This window comes from Antedon bifida, chromosome 2, assembly GCF_963402885.1.
Source record: "Antedon bifida chromosome 2, ecAntBifi1.1, whole genome shotgun sequence".
NCBI lineage: Eukaryota > Metazoa > Echinodermata > Crinoidea > Comatulida > Antedonidae > Antedon > Antedon bifida.
Genome location: NC_136227.1, coordinates 12,648,274 through 12,676,216, shown reverse-complemented (window position 1 = coordinate 12,676,216; position 27,943 = coordinate 12,648,274). Strand labels below are relative to the sequence as shown.

Below are 27,943 nucleotides of genomic sequence, written 5' to 3'. Positions count from 1 at the left end.
GATGATTAAATTAAAAAAAACTAGGCCTAACCTAGCTAGCTGCAACCTTGTCCATCTAGTTCCTACTACTAGACTAGAGCAATAGCCTGCCTTCTACTAGCTACTGACCAGGGTAGTCTCTCCTGGTAGTAGGCATAACAAAAACATGCATTATTTAATTGAAGATCTGTGTTCCATAAGATTTACAATGAGATATCACATTTAAATAGTGCACTACCTTATATATAATTATTTCAAATGTTTTATTTATTTTTGTTAAATGGTGGTGAACCTAAACAGCATACAGTATGCATGATGACCATAATTCAAGGAGCCCTCATATAAATACATAAAACAAACAAATAAATATAGCAAAGCAAACAAAAAAACAGAGAAATAAGAAAAACATGTTCAAAAGAAATATTGATTATAAAAGGTAATTTCACAGGAAAATATAAAAAAAACAATAATACAGTAATTATTAATTTCCAATATTTATTGTAAATTACCTTTTTTATCTACACAGATTTTCAAGTCAGCAAGGCATCAACATTGTTTAAAGACTGATTAAATTAAATACTGTTATTAGGACTATACTACTATTTTCATTGTTGGAGCTGTGGTTGCAAAATTATCAGAGTATAAACTGCAGAATTGAGAATTGGACATAAATAATTCAAGACATGATGACCATCTTTAAGTAACAAAACTATTTATTTTGATGACAATTGTCTATAATATAATATTTCAGTCAGGAATTATTTATCTAAATAAAAGTTGGACAGAATGCTGTGATATGAACATGAATGTACTACAGTATGGTATTTGAATTTATTTATTTACTGTTTTTTAATAAAACAATAGAGTAGTTTAAAAAGTTTCATATGTGGTTTTTATATGGATTTTCTTATTTTCATTTATTACTACACAAGTACAACTTGCTAAAACGTATACAATTGTTTTGATAGTCCTGTTTCTCTCTGCATGATTATTGCACTCCATCCAGGTTTGTTAGCAATTGTATCTAAAAAAATAATAAAAAAAAAATGTTTAAATAATGTTAAATTACATCCAAACAGCTTAACAACTGAAAGACAGTACAGATAATAGCGGTGGATGATAGACAATCTCTAGCCCTGGCCAATAAAGACTGTAGGCTTACAAGCCTAGATAATTTGTCACAATACTCCACTTCATTTTTGTTTTCAATAATACCTCTTTAACTTGTACTCAAATAATTATGATGAAAATATCCAGAAAATTAAGCCTTCCCCCTATATAACTATACAGTGGGTGGATCCAGGATTTTTTAATTCAATCCCCCACCCATCTTGTGTAGTTTGCAGGATGCAATTTTTTTAGACAATTTATTAATACATTTTAAATATTTTTCTTTATCTTATTACCTTACTTGACCAACAGCATCATTCCATGTAGCCTAACTAGGACGGCAGTGGAGGAGGCATATAATATTGACCAGATATAAGTGTTCAGCAGTCTAAACCAATAGAAAAATAAATGAAATTAAACTATATTATCTAAAAAAATATTGAAACTATTACTAGCCTAGGCCTATTTACATTTATTATGCCAAATTAAAATTAATTCAACAGGTTGTATATAAATTGTTTTATTTTTATCTTATATTAATACCTTACCTGACCAACAGCAGCATTCTATGTAACTAGGACGGTAGTGGAGGCATATAATATTCACCAAACATTTGTTCGAGCTGTCTAAACCAATACTAATAGAAAAATAAATAAATGATATTAAAATATATACAGTCTAATATTTACTACTAACTATTAGCCTAGGCCTATTGCATTTATTATGCCAAATTAAAATTACTTCAACAGGACGTCCTATGTAAATTGATCCAATTGATATAATACCTAAAACTGCATTCCAGTCTAGGCCTAGACAAGGCATACTAAGTAATACAAGGTATGCCTACAATAGGCTAAGACTACTGTTTAATGACTACCTGGTGTAGGGCCTTGCAATGCCCATCGACTTAGCCAATGGCAGAGTCTAGAGAGGCCTAGTTAATTAGTAGTAGGCCTAGGCTAGGTACTCTAGCTAGCTAGGCTTATTACGGTACTAAATACTAGACTTCGGCCTAGCTAGCTAGGCTATATCCATTTATCATCATTTTTAACAAAAATTATAATAATGTAAAATATATTACAAATTAAGATATATAAAGTGATTTACATCTTTAAAATAAGTTAAATGTGCGCTTAATGTAGAACAAATCATTTTAACACTAGCAGTATAGGGTGGTTGCTAGGCAATATCGCCCTAGGCAAGCGCAGTCAGAATTGAAACTGTGGGCCTAGCTTTTGGGCCTAGATTAAACACACTAAATTAACTTACTAAATATAATTTTTTTACTTTCTAAAGTACTTTATTATATTAAATATACGTTATATTTACTAATTTGATACAAATAAAAATGATTAATAATATTTTGTTTCTTAAATATGGTTTTAAAGTTGTCACACTTGTAACCTACCTTACCTCAGGCCGCCATTTTTTTCGAGCTATTCTTGAGATAGTCCAGGACTAACTTTCTTAAACCTACCCCTTGGGTGGACTATCTTTTGCCGGTTTTAGTCCAGGTTTAGTACAGGTTTAGTCCAGGACTAAAGATAGTCCCCTTTTATGAATACCATTTCAAAATAGTCCAGGACTAAATCCAGAGATAGTCCAGGACTAAAGTTAGTCCCCTTTCATGAATACCAGCCTAGATCTATTAATTGATAATTGCGGAGCGCTTTTTCCATGCTCTTTTGGCATATATTTTGCAAAATTTATCAAGTATTAGATGGGTTTCTTTACTGAACACATGATAGTCACTTCCAAGTGTATTTTAACATCAGTATTAGAATTTATGAATAAGTGCCAAATATTGCAATTGTAGTTTTAATCTCATGGTTTCTTCTTTTCTAATGTCGTCGTAAGCAGGACATTCAAATAGGAAGTGTGTTACGTTTTCTATACGTTTCATATTGCATAGACTACATAAACCATCACTTTCAGGTAGCCAATTGCATTTTCTACCTTCTAATGGCAGAGTATTTGTGCGCAGCTTAAATTTGATGTTTACCCCTTCAAAATCTGTTTTGTCCAGAAGGTAAGTTTCAAGACAAGGGTTTTTTTTAAAAGATTTGTATTCGTTGAGTGATGATTTTGTATTTAACTACTACTATTTAACTACTATTTTCTATAAATCGATAACAATAGGCCTATAAGAAGTAAAATAGGCATACAATATTTTTCTAAGCATGCAATTTAGGTAAAAATACACACAATTAATTTTTCAATAAAAATAGGTAGTCTGTGTAAAAAAATAATATAAAAATATATTAGTTGTTAAGGTTTTTGTTTTTTAATTGTTGATTTGTATGTTTGTATAATATGTTTATGGGGCCCTCAAAACGACAACAAAACATAAAAAATAAACAAGTTTAGACAGTTAAAACTCAAGAAAGTGATAAAAATGGCAAGAGGCAATAAAAAAAAGATTAAAATGTAGGCCTACAATAAAAAAGCAAACATTTTTAAAATTTGGATTAATTAATATAAGTCATTGCAGTAATTTCCCAGGTACGTACTTCTCAAGATCCAGGTCCGACTATAAAATGTAGAGTCACCCTTTTTCAACAGCAGCACATGTGTGGCATGATGGCTCATCAAAAAAGTTCTCAAAATGAAACCTGTATTCATATATGTGGTGAACAAGTTGTTACGTTTGTTACCGGTAATATTTTGTGGTAATAATGTATAGTATAGTGAATGTTGATAGTCAAAAATGGCGAAATAAATGTAAAGGTACACTCTACTAAACTACTACTAGGCCCTAGCCTAGGCCTAACCTTGCCTATAGGCCTAGGCTAGGCCTAGTAGCCTAGGCCTAAATACTACTCTACCTAGGCCTAAGTGTCTGTAGGCCTACTTATGTAGGGTTATGTAGGCCTATGGCTATACTAGACAAAAAGGGTGCTAGAGTAATATTATCGTAGAAGGAACAGGTAGGCTGGCCCAGGCCTAGTAAAACTAAAAGTTAGGCCTATAGCTAGCTAGGCCTAGGTACTGTTTAGTTTAGGCATATAGCCTAGGGTAGGCCTGTCTTGCTTACTAGGCCTATATAGATAATCATAGCGGTTTGAAATTTAAAAATCCGGCTCTATAGATTTGAGGACGTGTCCCTGTAGTATATTCATCCCAGCTCAATACTACAATTAATAGGGTGTGTAGAAAGCGACGACCTCGAATTGGACGACCCCAACGACCCGGGCGACCTCGAATTGGACGACCTAGAATTGGACGACCCATAACACGAAACCGACGACCCCTATACCCTAGCCTAGGCGTTAGGCCTAAGTGTGGTATAACATCCCGAAGCCGAACATAGCCAAAGATCTTTAAACTATACCTTATATAATACTCGCAAGCAAGCAATTGATTGAAAAAATACAGAAATATCGCCATTTGATACTGAATGTGTCGAAACGAACAAACGAACAGATATGGAACGCCAAGAGTGCATCATTAAAACTGCATTCGACTCGATTAGCACACGAAATATCATAAACATGGCAAACCAGGTCAAAACGGCCCCTTTTTCAGCGGCGGGTAAGGTTTGCTCAGTGGATTGGTCATTGGTTGGTCATTGGTATTTCGACAAACATATTAAAAAGAAATTCAAAGGAAATAAATATTATACATTACATGGTTAAACCATGGACGTATAATTACATCTTCTTCATATAACGAACACTATAGGCCTACCAAGCAGCGTGTTGCGAACATGTGCATGGGGAGGGCCATAAGAAAGCTTTACATTTCACATATGCATTGTATACGGTCAAACCTTACCCGCCGCTGAAAAGGGGGCCGTTTTGACCTGGGTTGCCATGTTTATGATATTTCGTGTGCTAATCGAGTCGAATGCAGTTTTAATGATGCACTCTTGGCGTTCCATATCTGTTCGTTTGTTCGTGTCGACACATTCAGTATCAAATGGCGATATTTCTGTATTTTTTCAATCAATTGCTTGCTTGCGAGTATTAAATAAGGTATGGTTTAAAGATCTTTGGCTATTTTCGGCTTCGGGATGTTATACCACGCTTAGGCCTAGGCTAGGCTATAGGGGTCGTCGGTTTCGTGTTATGGGTCGTCCAATTCTAGGTCGTTCAATTCGAGGTCGCCCGGGTCGTTGGGGTCGTCCAATTCGAGGTCGTCGCTTTCTACACACCCACAATTAATAAGGGAGGAGTAGTACTTTAAAAATCGCACTTTTTACTCAATAGTGTCCAGATGGAGGAAGAAGAGGAGAAAATGAGTAAGTCCTAGACTCGGGTACCCCGAGTAAAAATAAAAATTAATTAAATCAGAATTTGAATAGGTTATTTTGTAGTTTTAATAAAGTTAGGCCTAATCACTTCCGTAGAAAAATATTTAGTAGGCGGCCTACTAACTATATGGCAGTAATAAAGTGTAATTTGATTGTATGAGCATTAAGTGATGGATTACTCAAACTGTCGCTTGTCATTGGTCAAAATTAGCATGGCAAATAATAAAACGTCAACAACGAAAGAAATGTGCTCACCCCACAACTAACGTGTACTAATAACTTTATTGAACATACGCCTTTAAATCGGCGGCACACGTTCTTCTGGACGGTGCGTTCTTACATACATTACATACATTAAGTTAGCCAGAAGGCTAAATAAAAGTATAAAGAGAAAATAAAAGAAAAAACATTTAAATGAAAGGAAACGAATTGTACAAAAAGAAACTAAAGAGCAAAAAGTACAATACTTAACTTTGATGGAGTGTTATTATTTATTATTAGTATTATTATCAATGTTATTAATATGTTATTTTTAAAGAAAATATTATTAGACCTATTATTAAAAATGTCATTTAATTTAAATATTATATTGTTTATTATTATTTAATTATTTATGTTCTTGTTAATACTGTATATCATTTAAATTATGTTATGAGTTATGATCTTTATTTGTTATTTAGTTAAAGTGGTATTATTTTTATTATTATTTCGATTTTCCTAATTTTAATATTTAATCTTATTTTTAGTGTTTTATTAACCATTTTACTCTTGCTTACTAGGCCTATATAGATAATCATAGCAGTTTTCTTTTTGGAATTACGTAAAGACTTTAAAAAAAAAAAGGTTTCAAGAAGATTTTAGGGGCCAAACCATATAATATAATTATAAATAAAGGAAGTAAATTCATTAAACATCTTTCTATCAAAAATTGACAGTGTTAATGAATGGTGGCACAGAATAGTTGTAGCTCTGTTGTTAAGAAGAAAGCTAATTGTAATACAGTACTCCCTGTCCAAATTGGTGGGCTGCCTTTTGATGGCTTACTTCCTGGCCTAGCCTTTGACCATGATTTAAGATGGAAGCAACAGACTGAATAAAGTTTACTTAGAACAGTAGGTGTGTGTTTAAAAAATTCATTTTTTAGTGACTTACTGATTCTATTATTTAAACTCAGCTCTGCCTTGAAAATTTCTCCCCATTACATTCAACTCACAAACATTCATTTAATATTTGTATACTAATGCCAAGGCATGATAACATGCTGCTAGCTATACTATCGCCTAGTTTATTTAGCAGGGTTCTGGAATATCAGCAGAAGTTGTAGGTAAGCATCTTGCATCTTATGGTTGTTACCTTCAGTAGCTATTAAATCAAATCAATATCACAGGCAGAATAGCAAAGCATCTTGCATCTTATGGTTGTTACCTTCAGTAGCTATTAAATCAAATCAATATCACAGGCAGAATAGCAAAGCATCTTGCATCTTATGGTTGTTACCTTCAGTGGCTATTAAATCAAATCATTATCACAGGCAGAATAGCAAAGCATCTTGCATCTTGTGGTTGTTACCTTCAGTAGCTATTAAATCAAATCAATATCACAGGCAGAATAGCAAAGCATCTTGTATCTTATGGTTGTTACCTTCAGTGGCTATTAAATCAAATCAATATCACAGGCAGAATAGCAAAGCATCTTGCATCTTGTGGTTGTTACCTTCAGTAGCTATTAAATCAAATCAATATCACAGGCAGAATAGCAAAGCATCTTGCATCTTATGGTTGTTACCTTCAGTAGCTATTAAATCAAATCAATATCACAGGCAGAATGGCGACATTTTATTTTAACATATTTAAAAACACTATATTTAAAATTATACCTTAGTTATGAACATAACTTTACTGATATCGTTTTTCTCTTTAAGATTTTCAATTCTAATATAATTAATACTGACAATTTATTTAATATTTGTAATCCACTACGTGTTACTCGTAGCTCTTCTTCTGTTGGTACTCTTTTTGATATTTGTCGCTGCAGAACTGAATCTTCTTTTCAATCATATGTGTTACCAGAATTTGGAATAACTTACCCAGTGAAATCTGCAACTTAATTATTTCTGTTAGTTCTTTTAAAACCAAATTACTTAATTATCTCAATATTTATTTTTAAAATAATTTTGATATTGAAAATGTGTGTAGTTGATCGCTTTCTTGTCGATGCTTTTATTGTAGAACGTAATTTATTTATTTTTCTCTGTTCTGTGTTGACCAACTAGCATAGGTGTTTAGCACCTGTTTGGTCTTTCTGTGCCTCCTTTTATAATTGTTTTGTCTTCTTTGTTTATTTATATGGCAGAAATTGAATAAATAAAATAAAAAATAAATAATAAACACTGTAAATCAAGAAAAACAACATAAAAAAGTAAGTCACAATGTGTACATCATTCAACAGTCTGATGGAATATGAATTGATACAAAATGAATTTAAATATCTTGTCACCTGACTATTGCACAATCTTAGTGAATTCAGTCTCTTATCTCATTTTAATATACCAAATAAAGAGTCATTTAAATCCTCACATATTTTCATAGCCTTTGTCAGCTTATTGGGGTTTGATCATGTCATCTGGACTGATTTTAATATTATTAGTTTTTCTCTTTTATTCTCTATCTAGAAAACCATGTCACTCATGTATAGAATTTGTCAAATTTTATATAAATATTTATTAACATAGTAAATAAGTCAATACAGATTGTGTCGTATTTTTTGTGATTGTTTGTTATCCAAACATGATAATTACAGTATTTGTATACATTACTTTTTTTCTTATACATCATTAATGATAATAACAGTTTAAATTTGTAACTTATCATCTAGATTTTGCCTCCTTCACTGTAAATGAAATGATAAAATGCACTTTGTGGAGTGAAACAAAATTCACTTAATGAAATAAATTAAATCAATAAACTCAGATTACAAATACTGCCACCAGTGTCCCAACACTTGAGATCACTTCTTTCTTATAAATACTGCCACCAATGTAAGCTTATTTGTTATCTCTGCTGTTCTATATTTGTAATCAATACAAAGGTTAAAGTGTAAATATTACCTTTTTATGGATTCTCTGCCTACAGTGTTGAGCCTAATCTAATACTGTTTTACTTAAATTGTACAAAGGGTTTTTAAAGCTTATCCACATATCTAAATTAGACGGAAGTTTTTCAATTAAAATAATTTCAAACTTATTGTCACAAAAGTAATTTTTATTCGGCCTCTGTGTACAGGATCGCAACGAAGGTCATTCAATTACTGAAGCATGCAGTCAGAGATGAGCTATATACTAGTCCATTTCCAGAGGAGGGGGGGGGGGGTGTTAATTGACGCGATGTGCATTTTTCATAGAAAGAGTACTGCAGTGATGTTGAGAAATAAAGTAAACATACAATTACGTTGTTAATGTTGCAGTCACTTTATTTTAAAATTGTTTAAAAATACTGTGTAGTGGTATTATGTGGTAAAATTTACAGACAGACTTGAAATAAATTAAATATTAATGCATACTTTTTAAATTATAACAAAACATTTATTTTAAAATAAAAAATATAGAAAAATAGGATGTGTAAAAATGCATCCTCTAAATACAAGGTATTTACAACAAAGGTTTAAATAGGTAATACTGTATTATAAGTACACATAAATACCGGCACAATGATATAATTCTGTAAAAGTAAGTAAAACAAGTTTTGATTTGCAAATGGAAGACAATGGTTTAGGTGTTTCAAACTGGCATTTAACAATACAGTACATATATTGAAAAATAGCACACATAAAAATACATGATCATTTCTTAATTTTTAAACACAGTTATTATTTACAAAATTATTAATAAAGTTAATATAATATTTAAGTTTAAAATTTCAACCAATGGATATATTGAGTTGCAAATAAAACTGTCCTAAATATTATTTGCATATTATTAAAGCATTTTTCTGCACACTACACATACGTCTATGGTAAAATTAAACGTTTAATTTACAGTTAGATTTATTATGCCCAGACTCATTGCACTTTGAACAAATATATTCTCTCTTCTTCCTTCTATTTTCCAGCTTTCAAGTCTCAATTCTGTTTACTCGCAGCATAATTTGCATTAATGCTTCCATATTACGGTGATTAGAGCCATGGTGAAATTTCTTAGTGACGTCGTCATTGAGTTTTTCAAATTTTTGTTGAGAAAATCTATTAACATTTTTATGGATCGCCATAGATTCGCTAACATGGTTGGCAAAAATGTGCATATATGGTGTCACCCTTCTTCCACCATAGGTTTCAACCCATTGCCGTGCCTTCATTCTAAAATCATTTATCCCTGTTTCATTCAAAGTATTTTTAATATCCTCAATAAGCTTAGGGAAATCAGACCATAACGTAATCACATTTTGCAACTTGGGATGACGAGGAACAACTTTGACAATATCAATGTTTTTTTTAAGTTTCTTGTGCTCTTCCCCTCTTAAATCTCTATGATCTATCTGTCCAGTTTTATTAGTATATACTTTAAATCTTATACCACAGTTATTTACATGGTCTTCATTTTTCACCTCAATAGGCAAAATCGGCAACCTTTTGCAGCTAAAACTGTCCTTTTTCTTTTTTGAACTACACTCTATCATCTCATTAATTGTACGAGCTTCATGATTCGTGTCAGTCATCGACCAGTTTAAACTCATGTCATAAAAACGTTCTTTGTTACACTTACACCAAAGACACGAAAACTCCCTATTGGGAGCCCCCATTCCCATAACAATATAGAGAGTTCCTTTAGAACACCTTTGTTCACCAGTTTTATTTGGAAGGTGTCTTCTACAGCCCAGTCCAGATACATGCAGTATGCGGTAATACCAATCTGGTGGTAGCAGTGAGGATAATTTCTTAAATGGCATGCATGGACCAGTATCTTCAACTACATCCAGAAATTGTAAATAGGTCTCCTTCTGAACTGGAATGTAGATAGCAACATGTGTAATAGCAAATCTATTACCTGTGAAGTTCCTCTTGATTTCACCTGCAAATGTACACAAATCGAAGGCATCAGACTTTTCACCAACTAGATCAACAATATCGGAGACATTTCTCCACTCATTAAACGATGATGGCCAACCAACATACGTCACTAAACACTGTCAAGAATATCCCATAGCTTGTTGAATAAAATAAAATTTAAAAAATAATGTACATTGAATGTGTTGTTATGAATCTACCATTTTAAATTTCAATGCAGGCTAAAAACGAAGTCAATCTTTTTATTTCGTGTATTCATTTAATCAGTACCAAATGATATACTGTAGAAAAAAGTAGTTGAAAAATATTAATATGAAAACTTCTATCAAAGAAAGTAGAAATGTTATTGAAGTAGGCCTAGGCCTAAGTTATAGTACCCTTAACATTTTAAAATATTTAAATGTAAATTGTGTTAAATTAAACATGCATAATTTAAAAACTGACCTATATATTGCATTTACATTAAAAATTATTTATTTTTGTTCATTATTAATATAATATAAATACATTTATTATAATATTTTATAGGCCTAGGGTACCCTATTTAACCTTACTAAATACAGTACTACTCACTGTAGTTTCATTACAATTACATTTAGTGAACATACGAAAAAACATACTATGTATTTTAAAACTAATCCCTCTAAATTAAACATTTTACAGTATTATTAGAGCATTGCTATAATTTAAATTCATTTAACGCAACCACCACTTTACGCTAGCTGCACATCCCCGCTCCAGTCTATCCGGTCAACATGGACTGTTCCAAACCTCATAAAAACCCCGATGAATGCTACAGAAAAGCAGAGGGCTTTGATTGACTAGCATTTTTAACATACGATTATACAAAAAATATACAAGTACACTCAACGATACTTTATCTACAAGTTAATGAAAGCTATATTATACTTACAATCCAAAAAAGTAGAAAGAAAATGACGTATAAATAAGGATAATCAAGTGATAATGTCAGCATGATAAATATGGACGTAAAACGAGGATTTCAAAATAGCGCGTGTAAAAGGATGCAACCAGAATCTTTTGGGAAATCTGATGTGATTGGTTAAAATGGCGGAGCGAATTCGACGAATCAGAGGCTGTTTCTTAGATATGTTAATCAGAATTAAATAAGGAATCATTTGCAGGAACTCTGGTGAAATTCGAAGCCCAATAACAAATTCTACTGAGTTGATTTTGTAAACAAATTCGCTATATTCCATACGATGTTTCTGGTTTCATGCAGTAAAAATGGGCGATAGGCACTCACGTTCTTTCGTTGTCCGGAAAAATTACTATCATATTTGTAACAAAATAAATATCTTTTAAAAGAATATTAAATTTCCGATAAATGGAGCAAACTCTGGTGAAAATCGTACCATAGCAAGTTGGTCAAATAATACGAAATATGCTCCAAAAGGCTGATTCTCGGTGTTTTCGGTAGCGGTTGGGGCGTATTGAACGATTTTTGGCATCAAAATAAGTTTGTAATGTGTTATTTACAGTTTTGCTGAAAGAAATTGATAGGTTGCTAATTTAAATTGATTTAACAAAGTTACGAATGTGAATTGAGAGATTGTTCCAAATGGCTGGAATGACATTAAAAAAAGAATATTTAAGAGAGTTGCAATGGACAAAGGGATACAGAAAGTGGGGAAATCTCTTCTTTGATTGATAAAGTACAGACAAAAATGTTTTTAAGAATTGTGTTGTTAATTGGTCAAACATTTTAAAAGATTACTTTGTACTGTTCATATTTATTTTACAGGGTGTGAGTGAGTGTAGCTACTGTATGACACAAAGTCCAATGTTATTGAACTTCCTTCAATACAGACTTGTAAACAATTGACTATTATGTAATTTGCACATTTTGAGCTTTGCTGTCATGTGACTATACAATCACATCAATCAATTAAAATCAATTTGCAGTTAAGTGAAGAGTAAAGTATAGTACATAATACTAATAATAGTCAAAAATAGTTGAAATGGTAAATCACACAAAATGAAAAATCTATACAAAATTAACAAATCAGGATAACAAGAAACAAACATGATACAAATAAGCATGGAGTAAAGAAGAATATTCTTTACTCCATGAAATAAGGTAACAATTGCCTGCTTTATTGTGTCAAGTTTCAGTCTCATGTGCTGTCTATATTTGTCTCATTATTCTGTGTTCACCATTGATAAATGTTAAGACACATCTTGCTATTTCATAGTGCTGTCTATATTTGTCTCATTATTCTGTGTTCACCATTGATAAATGTTAAGACACATCTTGCTATTTCATAGTGCTGTCTATATTTGTCTCATTATTCTGTGTTCACCATTGATAAATGTTCAGACACATCTTGCTATTTCATAGTGCTGTCTATATTTGTCTCATTATTCTATGTTCACCAGTGATAAATGTTAAGACACATCTTGCTATTTCATAGTGCTGTCTATATTTGTCTCATTATTCTGTGTCCACCAGTGATAAATGTTAAGACACATCTTGCTATTTCATAGTGCTGTCTATATTTGTCTCATTATTCTGTGTTCACCATTGATAAATGTTAAGACACATCTTGCTATTTCATAGTGCTGTCTATATTTGTCTCATTATTCTGTGTCCACCAGTGATAAATGTTAAGACACATCTTGCTATTTCATAGTGCTGTCTATATTTGTCTCATTATTCTATGTTCACCATTGAAAATGTTAAGACACATCTTGCTATTTCATAGTGCTGTCTATATTTGTCTCATTATTCTGTGTTCACCAGTGATAAATGTTAAGACACATCTTGCTATTTCATAGTGCTGTCTATATTTGTCTCATTATTCTGTGTCCACCAGTGATAAATGTTAAGACACATCTTGCTATTTCATAGTGCTGTCTATATTTGTCTCATTATTCTGTGTTCACCATTGATAAATGTTAAGACACATCTTGCTATTTCATAGTGCTGTCTATATTTGTCTCATTATTCTGTGTTCACCAGTGATAAATGTTAAGACACATCTTGCTATTTCATAGTGCTGTCTATATTTGTCTCATTATTCTGTGTCCACCAGTGATAAATGTTAAGACACATCTTGCTATTTCATAGTGCTGTCTATATTTGTCTCATTATTCTGTGTTCACCAGTGATAAATGTTAAGACACATCTTGCTATTTCATAGTGCTGTCTATATTTGTCTCATTATTCTGTGTTCACCAGTGATAAATGTTAAGACACATCTTGCTATTTCATAGTGCTGTCTATATTTGTATCATTATTCTGTGTTCACTGCTGATAAATGTTAAGACACAGGTTTATGATTTCCTTAGTTTGTGTCTAGGTCCTGAGATAAGATTTATTTTTTTATCGTTTGCTTCAAATAACATTTTTACCTTTGGTCTACTTATATCAAATATTTGAATTTATTTGACATTGACATTATCTTATATTATGGCCTTTGGATTTTCTATTTATTTTACCTTGTCTTTAACCAATATTACATATGAAATTGTAGGGCAATGATAAAATCAAAGCAAACATTAAATCATGCGACTTTGAATACTTGATTGACACAAACAATTTATAACAATTCTTGTCCAGTATTGGTCTTCATTATTTCATATCTTTAAAAGTAAAATGTTCATTATAGAGTATTTGTGATGTATCACAAAATACATCACAAAATACTTATTATTGTCATGTTGGTTTACCTGCTTGTCTTTACAATCTATTAGTATGTTAAACATTTTGTACAGTAAAGAGTTAAGTTGTACATTTTACCCAGTTGTTTCTTGTCTTTATTGAAAATGATACCTTAATATCAGTGGTACTGGTGTCACACAGTGCATCCAAAAAGAACAAACAAAAACAACAACAAAAGTAATTAAATGAACAAATTGAACATTAAATGTACATTAAACTTTTAAACTTCTAAATGTTCTTATACATTTTAAAGTGGATTTATTTGTTCCTTTCTAATTAATAAAGTATCAAATACATTCTACAGTATTGTTTTATACCTGTTATATCATGTTGGTTTATCTATGGCTTTCTATTTAATAAAGTGTATCAAATACAGTATTGTTTTATACCTGTTATATCATGTTGGTTTAATTGTGGCTTTCTATTTAATAAAGTATCAAATACATTCTACAGTATTGTTCTATACCTGTTATATCATGTTGGTTTATCTGTGGCTTTCTAATTAATAAAGTGTATCAAATACAGTATTGTTTTTAACTCTTATATTATGTTGGTTAGTCTATCTATTTTAATAAACTGTGTGAAACATGATGTAAAGTAAATTTTTGTTTGGTTTATCTGTTGGCCCTGGCTGTTGTTTAAACTTGGACTACATTAATCTAATAACCTTTGCCTTAGTTTACTGTTTGTTTGTCACCCTGTTATTCCCCCTAGTAATATCATATCTGATAAACTTATAGAAAATATTAAACCAGGCTTTGTTGCACTATTGTAGCATTGAATATAGTAGTTTATTTATACTTTTTTAAACACATTACAATTTGTTTTATGTACCCAAAAATCCGGGCGATTTCCGCTAAACGGCACGAAATCACCGAAAAACAGCTATTTTTTGAAAGTTTTTTCAATGTAACTTTGTTATTAATTGACCGATTTTTATGGCTGTTTCGACATTGTAATGCCTAATTAAGTACCTACAATGTCATGTTTTTTTTAATTTAAAAAAACTTAAAACGTCGTCGGCATTGATTTTTAAAGTTAGACGATTTGAAAATTGCCCTGTGTTAAAGAATAGGCTTGTTTTGCAAATTTGTTGAGATCTTTACAAAAACGTTCATAACGTTTGACCTAGTTATCCAATGATATTGGCTGTTCCACCATGCAAAAGCTAATTAATCAAGCTTTCTAATGACCTAAAGTAAAATTTGATTGGTTCAGATACTTCGTCGGCACAGCCCCTTTTTTGAAGCAGTGTTTTAGTTTGTCAGTGACCGGCTAGTGTTAAAGGATAGGCCAAAATTTTCGAAGTCGACAAAGCTTTCCTTAACAATCAGAACGTAACGTTAAAACTAAAATTACAGTTGCTGAAAAACTACTTATCCAAAACGTTTAATTTTTTCACGAAAGTTAAGAGTTATTATCCCTTATTTGTAATATGTAAATATATTTAAGATTAGGGTACAGGATTTTTTACATAAATAGTTTTAAAACACTTGGTTTATTTGAAAACCACCAGCGTGGTTTTGCCGTATTGGCGGACTCGTCCATTTTACTAATAGGACAAGGATTGTAGCACATATAAAACGTTGAATTTGACCTATGTGGTTTCCATTTCTGTTTTCTAATGTAAAATTAATATTATATTATTAGTATCTCTATGTAATATATTATATATTCATATTGTACTAGTTAGCATCTACATACTGTTATACTGCACTTTGTTTTGATGATTTTTCAACACAGGGAGTTGGTATACCCTTAGTTCTACTAAAATTATTATTACTTTTATTTGTTTGTGCAATATTTGAAGATTGCTATAAAAATAGAAATAATTTAAATATAATATATTTAACAGATTAAGTGTACGAACTATGCCTATGGAACAGATTACCTATTGGGCGTAGTTCAGTATGACACATCTGATGTTCTATTATTACCTTCTGTATCAGCCTCCGCCCTTTTGGGATTTTTTTCTATAAAATACTTATTGTTAATGTACCATAGTTATTTTAAGGGGAATAGTCTCCTAATAAATAGTTCTTAACACTCCAACATTGTTCTTTTTGTACCTATTGTATTGCTTTGTTTTCTTGTATTAAAAACTTGTGTTAACTGTCTGAAAGTTACCTCCTAGCAAAGTGGGACGACCCAACATGGTTCATTAACCACCACTGTGTTAGGGAGCAGATTGAGATCAACTGATAAGAACCCAACGCACTAAAATTAAATAGGCCAAAAAAACAAAACAAATTGTAATGCTCTGAAATTCACAGTACACTTTTTTCAGTTTGTTTTCTGTCTTTATACAATTTTGTTAAAATATTATTATTAACCAAATCACAAAATACTTATTATTTAAATCCAAAGTTGTTTAAATATATTAAGTCTTTTGTCAGAATGTCTTAGTAGCAGTTTTTAAACAAGCTAATTTATTATTATGTCTGACCACTATTGCTGAAGCCAGAGTAGTTAGATTGTTGTGCTTTCCTTCTCAGTAAGCCAGAGTAGTTAGATTGTTGTGCTTTCCTTCTCAGTAAGCCAGAGTAGTTAGATTGTTGTGCTTTCCTTCTCAGTAAGCCAGAGTAGTTAGATTGTTGTGCTTTCCTTCTCAGTAAGCCAGAGTAGTTAGATTGTTGTGCTTTCCTTCTCAGTAAGCCAGAGTAGTTAGATTGTTGTGCTTTCCTTCTCAGTAAGCCAGAGTAGTTAGATTGTTGTGCTTTCCTTCTCAGTAAGCCAGAGTAGTTAGATTGTTGTGCTTTCCTTCTCAGTAAGCCAGAGTAGTTAGATTGTTGTGCTTTTCTTCTGAGTAAGCCAGAGTAGTTAGATTGTTGTGCTTCTGCCTCCATGTTGTAACCATTATCTTAGTTTAAGAAACAATAATCTGTTAAATGTACGATGGAAACACTCAGTTCCTGTTATTACTAATATCATTAATAATGTTTATTTTAATGATTCTTTGTATGAACCTCATCTCATTTAGTGATTGTTTTATAGTATTTTGTCTAATTCCAAGTAAAAATATATTGTATTTTTACAATACCATAATCAGTCATTATTAGGGTTTACCTGGGGTACCTTGATACACCTTGTTTGCTTTACCTAAAATGGTAATTCACGTTGGTTTGTAGTTCTAATCAACTAAATGATAAGAACAAAGCAAACACTAAGTCACGCTATGTTGTAATTTGTATAGAATACATTGAATTGCACTGGTTATCACTATATAAATAATGATATAAAAGTGTTTGGTCTTCTGTACAACAACCACTTGCATTCAACTTTTGAAGAGGAAACGTTGCATATTTTGGATTTCTTTTATTTTAGCATTACCACTGTAAGTGTATGTAGTACTTGTAGGTCTAATAATGTTATAACATTATTTGATAGAGAAAGCATTGGTTGAGGAAATTGTTGATAGAGAAGACATTGTATTATATATTTACTCTATTTCAACATCATGTTCAGTACTTTTAGTCCTAGTACTGTATTTATATTGATTATTGTCAAAATTAGAGGAAGGGATAGTATTTAGGTTGAGTTTAAAGCCACAATCTGCAGATGATCCCAATGATTGCGTCTTTGCCATTGTGATGAGCTGTCACACAAGTTTCTTTTTATCATTAAGTATCTACAACTAGTATTCAGATAACTCATAATATTATCATCATGTTTTAATGTCTGTGAAAAAAAGCTGTGTATTTATTAATGCAGTTTACTTTATATAAAAATATTTTTATTTGAATTGAAAAATTGTTTTTTTTTTTTATAATATAACATTATACATTGTTTTTGCGTTTTCTTTCAGTTTAGCAATACAATGGATCTCCATGGATGGCTGGTTGATCTTTGTGAAGAAAATGATCTTGAGGTAGCCAATTTTACACTGTTTTAGGATAATAGCATTTAACCAGCAAAAATTATAGCAACACTATCACATTAACAATTTAATAATAAATTGTTCTATTAGCTTATGATATGGAAACAAAATAGAACTAAAACAAGTAACTAAATAAATTAAATAGTGACAACAAATTACAGTATTACAATGGATCAAAATAATCACTGTAGTGCTTATATGCTGTTGGCTTATTTGATGTGATTGTTTTGCTTTAATTATTTGACCAGCATAATATATCAACACATTAACATACAATACAACATAGAGAGGAAAAATGCTGGGCATATGTCTACAAAATTAATGTAAATACAAAATTTAAGACAAGAAGAAAAAAAACTTATTTATTTGGGCAATCTAATATTATCATAATGATAATATTATAATATAATGGCTGTAATTTAATACAACATGGAATGTATGTTGTTGTCTATGTTTACTATAGTATATGTATTTTAATGAAAAATGTAACTGAATGCATATTGAACTATATGTTTTATTTCATAGATTGCAGGGGAAAAAAGTGCTGAAGAAATTTGCCATTTCATTGTTAGCAACAATGCTGTCAACATCCAAGACCAGGTATACATCAATTTGTTTTCCTTTGTAATGAATTTGATATACAACGTTAAATTACTTGACACTAATTAAAGTACATCAATACTAATTTGTTTTTAAGATCTTTTATAATTGTTCTCTGGTTGCATATTTGCAGATAACATTCACACTGATTGTTAAAAGCATCATATTTTTTTTTTCAACATAATTGTTTCACTTCTTTCTTCTTCAGTTTTTAGTGTTGAAAAGTATATTGTGTGTTTATATCTTATCTTAGCTGTCTGTTAGATGGTTTGTCAATATAATTGAGTACTCTTTCTTTCAGTACTGTCGTGGTCCGAACAAATAAAGAGGAGAAAACACTTGGTTTCTTTCCTTCAGTGCGATTTTATTAGTTTCGTATATATTGTACTTCAGCATCAAATCATTACATAGGCATAAGTCATTTCAGGTACAAGAATTCGAGATTCAAGATATAAGATTCAAGCCCTGCAAAATACGAATAACAAATAACAATTGCCACTGTATCTAACAGTCAATTATAACAATAAGTAATAATGTAATAATTCACAACACTAATACAACAACGAACAATCACAATATAATAGTACCTCAAGTTATCAACACCAACGTATGTATGACACAGCATCAACTCGTGATAACAAGATAACAACTCCTGATTATTATACTTCCGACTGAGCAAAACTAAGATAAATATTGTAAATGCAAGTTTCATTAATTGTAAGCATGATTATAGTTAACATATGGTAAATCAGTTGCTTATACATATACAAGTTAAGCTTAGTACTTACAAAATAAGAACATATCAATAGCTTAAACAAACTCTCAAACAAAACTGTAGTAACATAGCGAGAGCCAACAAAACGAACAAAAGACCCGCTCTGCTTACGCACGGTCTTTTATCACACAGTGTCACCTGTATTCCAATTACAGAATGACTACGCAGCGCCCTCAATACTCAATTCATCACATCTTCCCCGCCCGGAAGTACTTTTGCCCCCAAAAGTAAAGTTTCAATAAAAAAAATGCAATAGCCATATTTATTTGTTTAGAACAGAAATTGGAAGTCTATGAGGATTACTATTAATACCCTTAGTGGAACGGGTTGACCTTCTCGGAGGAGAACGGACACTTTGTGTATTCCCACAATGGAATCTAATGTCCTCTAAATCATCCGAATCATCAGAGTCACTTAATACTTCGGATTGAAATGGTAGGCCCAAGGAATCATCTACTAACGAATGACCAACTGGATACAATGTATCTTCTCCATTGGATGGGTCTAGAACAAGTTTCCGTCTATTCACATACTTAAGTTCACCACCCCTTACTGGCCGAATACCAAACACATCATCTGTAGAATTAATTGACTCAATTATATAAGAAGAATCATGAAATTTATCAACAAGTTTATGACGTGAATTAAAGGATTCCCTCCTAAGCAATACACAATCACCGATTTTAAGACACTCAACAGGCATCTTAACAACATGCCTCTTTTCTTCACGAATTGCTGCAGCCTTCAATCTGGACAATGTTATCTCATAAGCTCTTTTCATCAATTTTGTTTCTTTTTGCAAATATTCCTCCGACCAATCATTATCCAAATTTCCAATCAGACTATCAATAGGAATAGATGGCTCTCGACAAAACATCAATAGATACGGAGCGACACCTATAACACAATGTGGTGTAGAATTATAGATATAAACAATGTGATTAATTAACTCAGGCCATCTTCTACGTTCTTTAGGATCCAGAGATCGTAACAATCCACATAAAGACTTATTAAATCGTTCACATTGTCCGTTTCCAGAAGGGTAATAACTAGTAGTACGAGATTTGCTAATACCATATAACTTACATATCTCACGAATTACGTTGTTCTCAAATGATTTACCCTGATCGGAATGTAACCGATCAGGAACACCATAATGTACAAACCACGAATCCCTTAACACATTAGCAACAGTGATTGCTGTTTGATTTTTACATGGAACAGCCAAAGAAAATTTACAAAAAACATCGGTCATAACCAGAACATCTTCGTAACCCCCCTTACCCCGATCTAATTTTAAGAAATCCAAAGCCAAAATCTCCTGAGGACGGAAAGCCAGTAAGTGTCGAAGTGGTGGTTTAACAGTAGGAGAGGGTAATTTGCTACGCACACAACGACCACAGCGAGAAATGTAAAGTCTTACTTCATTATTCATCCCCGGCCAATAACAACGCCGTCTTAACAAGGACAAAGTTCGATAAACCCCCTGATGCGCCCACTTATCATGACAAAGCTCAATTAAAGTTGAACGCAAATTACGTGGAACTAGTAATTGTCTGAATGAAATAACAATAGGATCTTTTACTTGCCGATACAAAACACCATTAAATTCAACATAATTGGACCACTCACGCAACCAACCAGATACACACTCCGCTTCTGGACGCCCATCCTTTTCCCTACACCATCCAGCCTTCCATAGTTTCCAAACTTCACCTAGCTCATCATCTTTCTGCTGCATATCTGTAAGTTGCTGAAATGTATAACTTGGTAAAACAGAAGGAATAGACTTAGTTTCCGGAAGGGACTTTGCCATAGAAACTGAATTATCTGAATTTTGGATATCAACAATAGCAGTACGAACATGTACCAACAAGCAACAAGCAACAACCGCCAATGCTTCTTTATTTACACTCTCTTCTTCGAACGGATATCTGCTTAAAGCATCCGCACACTTATTGTTTGAACCCGGTTTATACTTTATTTCTATGTTAAACATTGCAAGCTGAGCAACCCACCTTAACTCAGTCGCTCCTAACTTAGCAGTTTGCAAATATGCTAAAGGATTGTTATCCGTGTAAACTATAGCTTTAGAACTCTGAATGTAAGAACCAAATTTATCAACAACGGCCCATTTTAAACCCAATAATTCCAATTTGAAACTAGATAGTCCAGCATAGCTTTTCTCTGATCCACGTAACCCACGACTTGCATACGCAATAGGATGAAGAATCTGGTTATCGTCCCGCTGAGACAAACATGCCCCTATCCCATTACCACTAGAATCCACCTCAATAATGAACTCTCTATCAAAAATAGGATAAGCTAACACAGGTGGAGTCACTAAACTTTTCTTAAGACTTTCAAATGCAATTTGTTGTGGTAAACCCCAATGAAATGTACCTATTTTGTCTTTACCGACTCCAGCACGACCATTCCCCACCCGAGATGCTGCCATATGGGTAATATTATGGAGCGGCGATGCAATCTTAGCGAAATTCGGGACGGACCTCCGATAATACGAGGCAAGTCCAAGGAAGGACTTAACCTCAGTAACATTTTTTGGAACAGGCCACGAAACGACTTTATCAGTCTTACCTACATCAACAGAAACACCTTTACTCGAAATGACATGACCCAGATAAGCGACTTCTTCCCTAAACAAATCACATTTTCTTCCTTTCACCTTTAACCCATACCTCGCTAACCTACTAAACACCTTATCTAGTCGATTCAAATGTTCATCAAACGTAGCTGAAAAGATAAGAATATCATCAAGATATAAAACAACTTCAGAGAGATTCAAGTCACCCAGTACATACTCCATTACGCGTTGGAACGTGCTTGGACTGTTCGTAAGACCCTGTGGCATCCGCAAAAACTCGTACAATCCCCACGGCACCCGGAACGCTGTTTTACCAATAGAATCATCAGCCATGATTATTTGAAAAAACCCATGTGCCAAATCAAGGGTTGAAAACCAACGAGAACCGGTTAAAACGTCAAGTACCTCATCAATTCTAGGTAAGGGAAATGAGTCTTTCATAGTACGCCCATTCAATTTGCGATAATCTATGCACAAACGCAAAGAATTATCCTTTTTCTGAACCAAAACGATGGGACTGGCGTAATCACTTTTTGAAGGCCTAATAATACCCTGATTTAGCATTTCTTGTAGCATTGCTTTAACTTCTTTAATATTATTAGGATGGACTCTACGATATGGCAATCTAATAGGTGCATTGTTACTAATTAATGAAATTGAGTGAGGTATCACATCGCACTTCCCAACATCATAGGGACCTGTAGAGAAAACATGTTTGTAATTATTTAACAGCAACAAAACTTTGCGCTCCTTATCTCTAGGTAAGCCTTTCAATAGTAAACCCGGAGGACAGACCAACTCAGATTCTGCAACAATGCTACGTTTATGAGACGGATAATTACCATCAACCAGCTCAGAGCCGTTGGAACACACATCATCCGGTGGCAATACACTTGAACACACATTGACTTCATGTAACTTATCACAAGCCACTGGAACAGCTGTATTAAAGTGCTTTAAAGAAACAAAAATTTGGGATTGCTCATCATTAACTCTCAAGACTACCTCGGCCCTACCAGTACAAGGCGAAGCTGTTTTCGCACCAACTACCTTACCCAAGGTTTCCAGAATTCTCGGATCATCTTGAATATAACGTAAAATATTACATCCTGTCAAAATTGGATAAGAAACATTGTTATTACATGCACTATCAGAAACAATGAGAAAACTACCCAACAAATTGTGCCCTAATATTTCAATTGGAACTTCAACATAGCCCTCAATCGGAACTTCAACACCACAGACGCCAATCACATTGGTAAATAACTTGTCTGCACTGTGTAAACCACCCAGCTCAGATTTTAGAATTCTGTGATAAATTGAAGAAGGAATGATAGATGCTTCCGCTCCTGTGTCAAGAACTGAACCCAATTCAACTGAACCAAACTTTATAACAGCACAAGGGCTTTGGGCAACTAAACGGCTAAGCAAAGAGGATTCCGAGGGCTCTCGTAAATCATTAGGGGGAATAATTTTATCTTCCACAGAAACAACCGGGATTTGAACAGAACCTAGATTATGATTATCTGTAGATGGTTCGGGCTTTGACTTCCTAACTCTACTTGGACATTTTGCAGCAAAGTGACCGACCTTTTTACATTCCCAGCAGAGACCTGGAGGCATTTCACAATTATCTCTATTATGACCAAATTGTCCACAATTAAAACAACGACGGGGCCCACTTCTATTAAAAGAATTATTAGTAGTATTTTGGGAAAACTTACATAAACTCTGTTGAAGTTGATCTAGCTGTTGTTTAAGAACCTTTAACTCCTTTTTAATTTCACAATTTTCAGATTGGTTTGAATAAGAATTTGTTGGAAAATCTACACCCTGAACTTTCGGTCTATAACCCCGTGATGTCTCGCCTTTAAACAATTCAAGAACTTCCTCCCTCATTTCCATAAAGGATTTACCCCTAGACGCCAATTCAATTCTGCGCATTTCACGCCTAACGAGTGGATCCCGTACCCCTTCTACCAATCTCTGTTTGAGTGTGGAGTCCTGTAAATGTTTGAGAGCATTCTGCTCATTGGGGAAAGAAGCTTCCAATAATCGCGAATAAATTTTCATTAACTCTAAACTATATTCGGCCACACTTTCATAATCCAACTGATTACGAGAATAAAACAAAGTATTTAAAGCCGATACGGATTCATCTGGAGAAAAGGTAGTCTGTAACACTTGAATGGCCTTTTTAACATTTTTGCCTTTACCCAATATGGACATTTGGTAATGTACTTCGTCTTTAGCCGATCCCCCCAAGTGACTTACTAGGGCATCATATTTTACGTCCCCACCTAGATTATAATGTGTACAATATGTCTCAAAATCTTCGAGCCAAAACTAAACTATAAGGTACTATATAAACAATTGATCACAGATAACATATCAACAATATATTTTAACAGATCCACACTTTTCAATGATTATAATTCCAAGCAAGAGTATTGTATGTCACACATGTCACACCAATTATTAGAATTATCAATTTAAATTATATGGTCAACTTCCCAAATGTTAAATTATAATCAACACATTCATAAGTATCAAAATTATAATCAACACATTCATATATAAGTATCAAAATGATAATCAACACATTCATATATAAGTATCAATGTTCTTATCTTCTTATCTCCATTCATAACTTGAGAGCCTAGATTCCGGTAACTGGTCCTCTTCGATCTTGATGCTTGGTACCCTGCTCGCAGCGCCAAGTTTGTCGTGGTCCGAACAAATAAAGAGGAGAAAACACTTGGTTTCTTTCCTTCAGTGCGATTTTATTAGTTTCGTATATATTGTACTTCAGCATCAAATCATTACATAGGCATAAGTCATTTCAGGTACAAGAATTCGAGATTCAAGATATAAGATTCAAGCCCTGCAAAATACGAATAACAAATAACAATTGCCACTGTATCTAACAGTCAATTATAACAATAAGTAATAATGTAATAATTCACAACACTAATACAACAACGAACAATCACAATATAATAGTACCTCAAGTTATCAACACCAACGTATGTATGACACAGCATCAACTCGTGATAACAAGATAACAACTCCTGATTATTATACTTCCGACTGAGCAAAACTAAGATAAATATTGTAAATGCAAGTTTCATTAATTGTAAGCATGATTATAGTTAACATATGGTAAATCAGTTGCTTATACATATACAAGTTAAGCTTAGTACTTACAAAATAAGAACATATCAATAGCTTAAACAAACTCTCAAACAAAACTGTAGTAACATAGCGAGAGCCAACAAAACGAACAAAAGACCCGCTCTGCTTACGCACGGTCTTTTATCACACAGTGTCACCTGTATTCCAATTACAGAATGACTACGCAGCGCCCTCAATACTCAATTCATCACAGTACAATTTGCTTAGAAAATTTGATTGGCTAATACCGGATTTGGATAATGGCTTGGTAACCCAATCCCCTGTAATTGTAATTAATTTCAGAATCTGAACGATGATATAATTATTCATCTGTTAATAATATAATAATAATCTGATAACTAAACAAACTTTTATTAACATCATACTAGAGTAGTAGAAATATATACTTTTCATTTATTAAACTTTATCACTGAAAGAAAAATACAAGGCACAAGACAGTGAAAAAAACAGGTGGCAAGCACTTCTATCCACATTGGACCCCTTGTACAAATAACAAAACATAAAAACACAAACATTTAAGATATAAAAATAGCTGAAATTATACTATTTTCAGTTTTATATATAAAGCGCAACATTTAAGACCTGGCCACAACAAGCATAATGGAGGTACACATCTAATTGGTGACAGTGGTTTAGGCTGCTTTTGTGCTTTCCTGGTAGCTAGTGACTATGATTTTATATTTTCTTCTTGCGTCGTGTTTGTTTAATTTGTTGATTTGTATTATATTTTGTAAAATGTATCTTTTGCTTGAATAAATAATAATAAATAATATACCTACAATGGGAAAAGGTAATACCCATGTGCATGTAATGTCAGGGTCAAAGTTATTTAACAATTTTTCTCTTGTAAAGTTTACATATAGTTTAATGAATTGTGGAATATTATTCGATCTGATACAAAACGTTAGTAGATTCCAAATGGGAATGATCCTCCTGAAAAATATGATTATTTTAGGGGATTTAGCTTTACATTTCACAGACTTCTTATTTAATGTTACCATTTAAGTTATTGTAAATGTATGCTTCTTTTATTTCTTGATAAATATAAATAAATAAATGTTGAATGAAACTTATAAAGAGACATAAGAACAAACAGATGCAGTTCTGGTAACCCTGTAGCCTTCAGAAGAAAAGTTAAATTATACAAAATTATCAAGATGAATATCATAGATGGCCATAATTACACATGCTGTGCTTTGCACGCTTTTCTCCCTCTAAATCAGCCACTGATTGTAACATGAAAATAGGTATGATGGTTTATGTGAAATAGTACGACACACACTATTATTCAGCTCTATACTAAATTGAAGTCCTACATTATCATTCATGCTTATATTAACAAATATTGCCTATTTTTCTCTCTCTCTTTTGAAAATAGATTACTTTTTTAAGGCAAGTAATTTAGCTCATCGGCTTTTGTATTTTTGTTATATGAAAGAACGAATTTCACACAGCAGTTTGAAACGGTGGGCCCATAACAAACAATTCAATTGTCCACTTATAAAATGTACCATAACATTAACAAATTGACAAAACCTAACCACTTTTAAATAAAACAGCCTAAAACATGGTAGAACACTGGAGGCCTTTTGCTACCCCCTCCCCCACCAGTTCCTGAGGCCGATTGTTCAAACTTTGTCACAAACCCCTTTTCCCCTCCCTATTTTTCAAGGCTGGATCCGCCTCTGGGATTTATTAACAATTTTGTTGATATGATCATCCCAACATATTAAAGTTTGATGCTATTTTGACACCAAGATCAGTTAGTGTTCTCTCAAAGATACAACCATTCAACTGATAAAAATATGTGATGAGATGTTTTGAATGTGATATAGAAATAATTTGAAAATTAATTTCCCATGTTACTCCATTGAATAAGAACATCAATTTCCATCTGAGGCAAATGACAGTCATCAATGTTAATGATTGACATGTAACATTTTCCCTATTTAAAATATACGTCATGAACCAATCATGCAAATTAATATAGATATTGACACAAACTTCTTGTAGTAGTTATCAACATGTTGGTGCACTACCCACTGCTTCTTGAGGCTGAAATCAAACCCTATCAGCTCAAGCATGTCATGAGTGGTGGTCAGCGCCAAACCCACGCATTTCATAATAAGGTCGGAAAAATGCATTTCATAGACAACCCTACGATGTTTTTTGTGAGGTAACAAGGTGTGCAAAATTAATGAGTCAATTTTGACTGACGGAGGACCAAGTTGTAAATTACTCGGAAGCATTTATTAATAAATATTATTAATCGTTTAAATGTTTTTTTATCTACTCGACTGATGGCGAATATATAAATAAATTGAAATTTCCCACGGTAGAGGCATGATGGCACCACACGGTGAACCACAATGAACTAGTAGTAGTAAATAGGCTTACCCTTTGCAAAAAAGCCGTATACGATCCGTATACGCTGAAAACGTATACGACGTATACGGATCGTATACGATTTCACTGTTTACATTATTTCCACTCTGTTGCTCCACAAAGAGTTGGCGTCGTATACGTTTAGCATACGTAACGTATGCGTTGTTTATTCATGATAAGATATCGTATACGGGACGTATACGAATCATATACGAACAAACTAGGCCATTTTATAAATTATAATAGTAGTAATGAGTAGAATAGAGCTAAATAAAACATTTAAATTGTCATTACAACAAATACGTACGTAGGCTGGCTCTCTGGTCTAGCTAGCACCAGCCACTAGTCTAGTAGTATTATTAGTATAGTAGTAGTAGGAGCTAGGACATAGTCCATATTTATTTCTATTTATTAGATAGCCT

The 27,943-nt window shown here is 32.8% G+C and overlaps 2 protein-coding genes and 1 long non-coding RNA gene across 3 annotated transcripts in view; 2 read left to right on the top strand and 1 right to left on the bottom strand.

Moving 5' to 3' along the window:
* The window catches only part of LOC144835181 (uncharacterized), a 229,194-nt gene that overhangs the window by 12,238 nt on the left and 189,013 nt on the right, over window positions 1-27,943 (top strand). The window lies entirely within an intron of this gene.
* The window catches only part of LOC144835154 (uncharacterized), a 246,822-nt gene that overhangs the window by 79,046 nt on the left and 139,833 nt on the right, over window positions 1-27,943 (top strand). The gene's annotated exons all lie outside the window — the stretch shown is intronic.
* LOC144835710 (uncharacterized) lies at window positions 656-2,520 on the bottom strand. Its single transcript, XR_013611095.1, has 4 exons — window positions 2,498-2,520; window positions 1,638-1,726; window positions 1,386-1,477; window positions 656-1,003 (listed from the first exon to the last, which is right to left on the bottom strand). It is a non-coding gene; the product is annotated as an uncharacterized LOC144835710 (long non-coding RNA).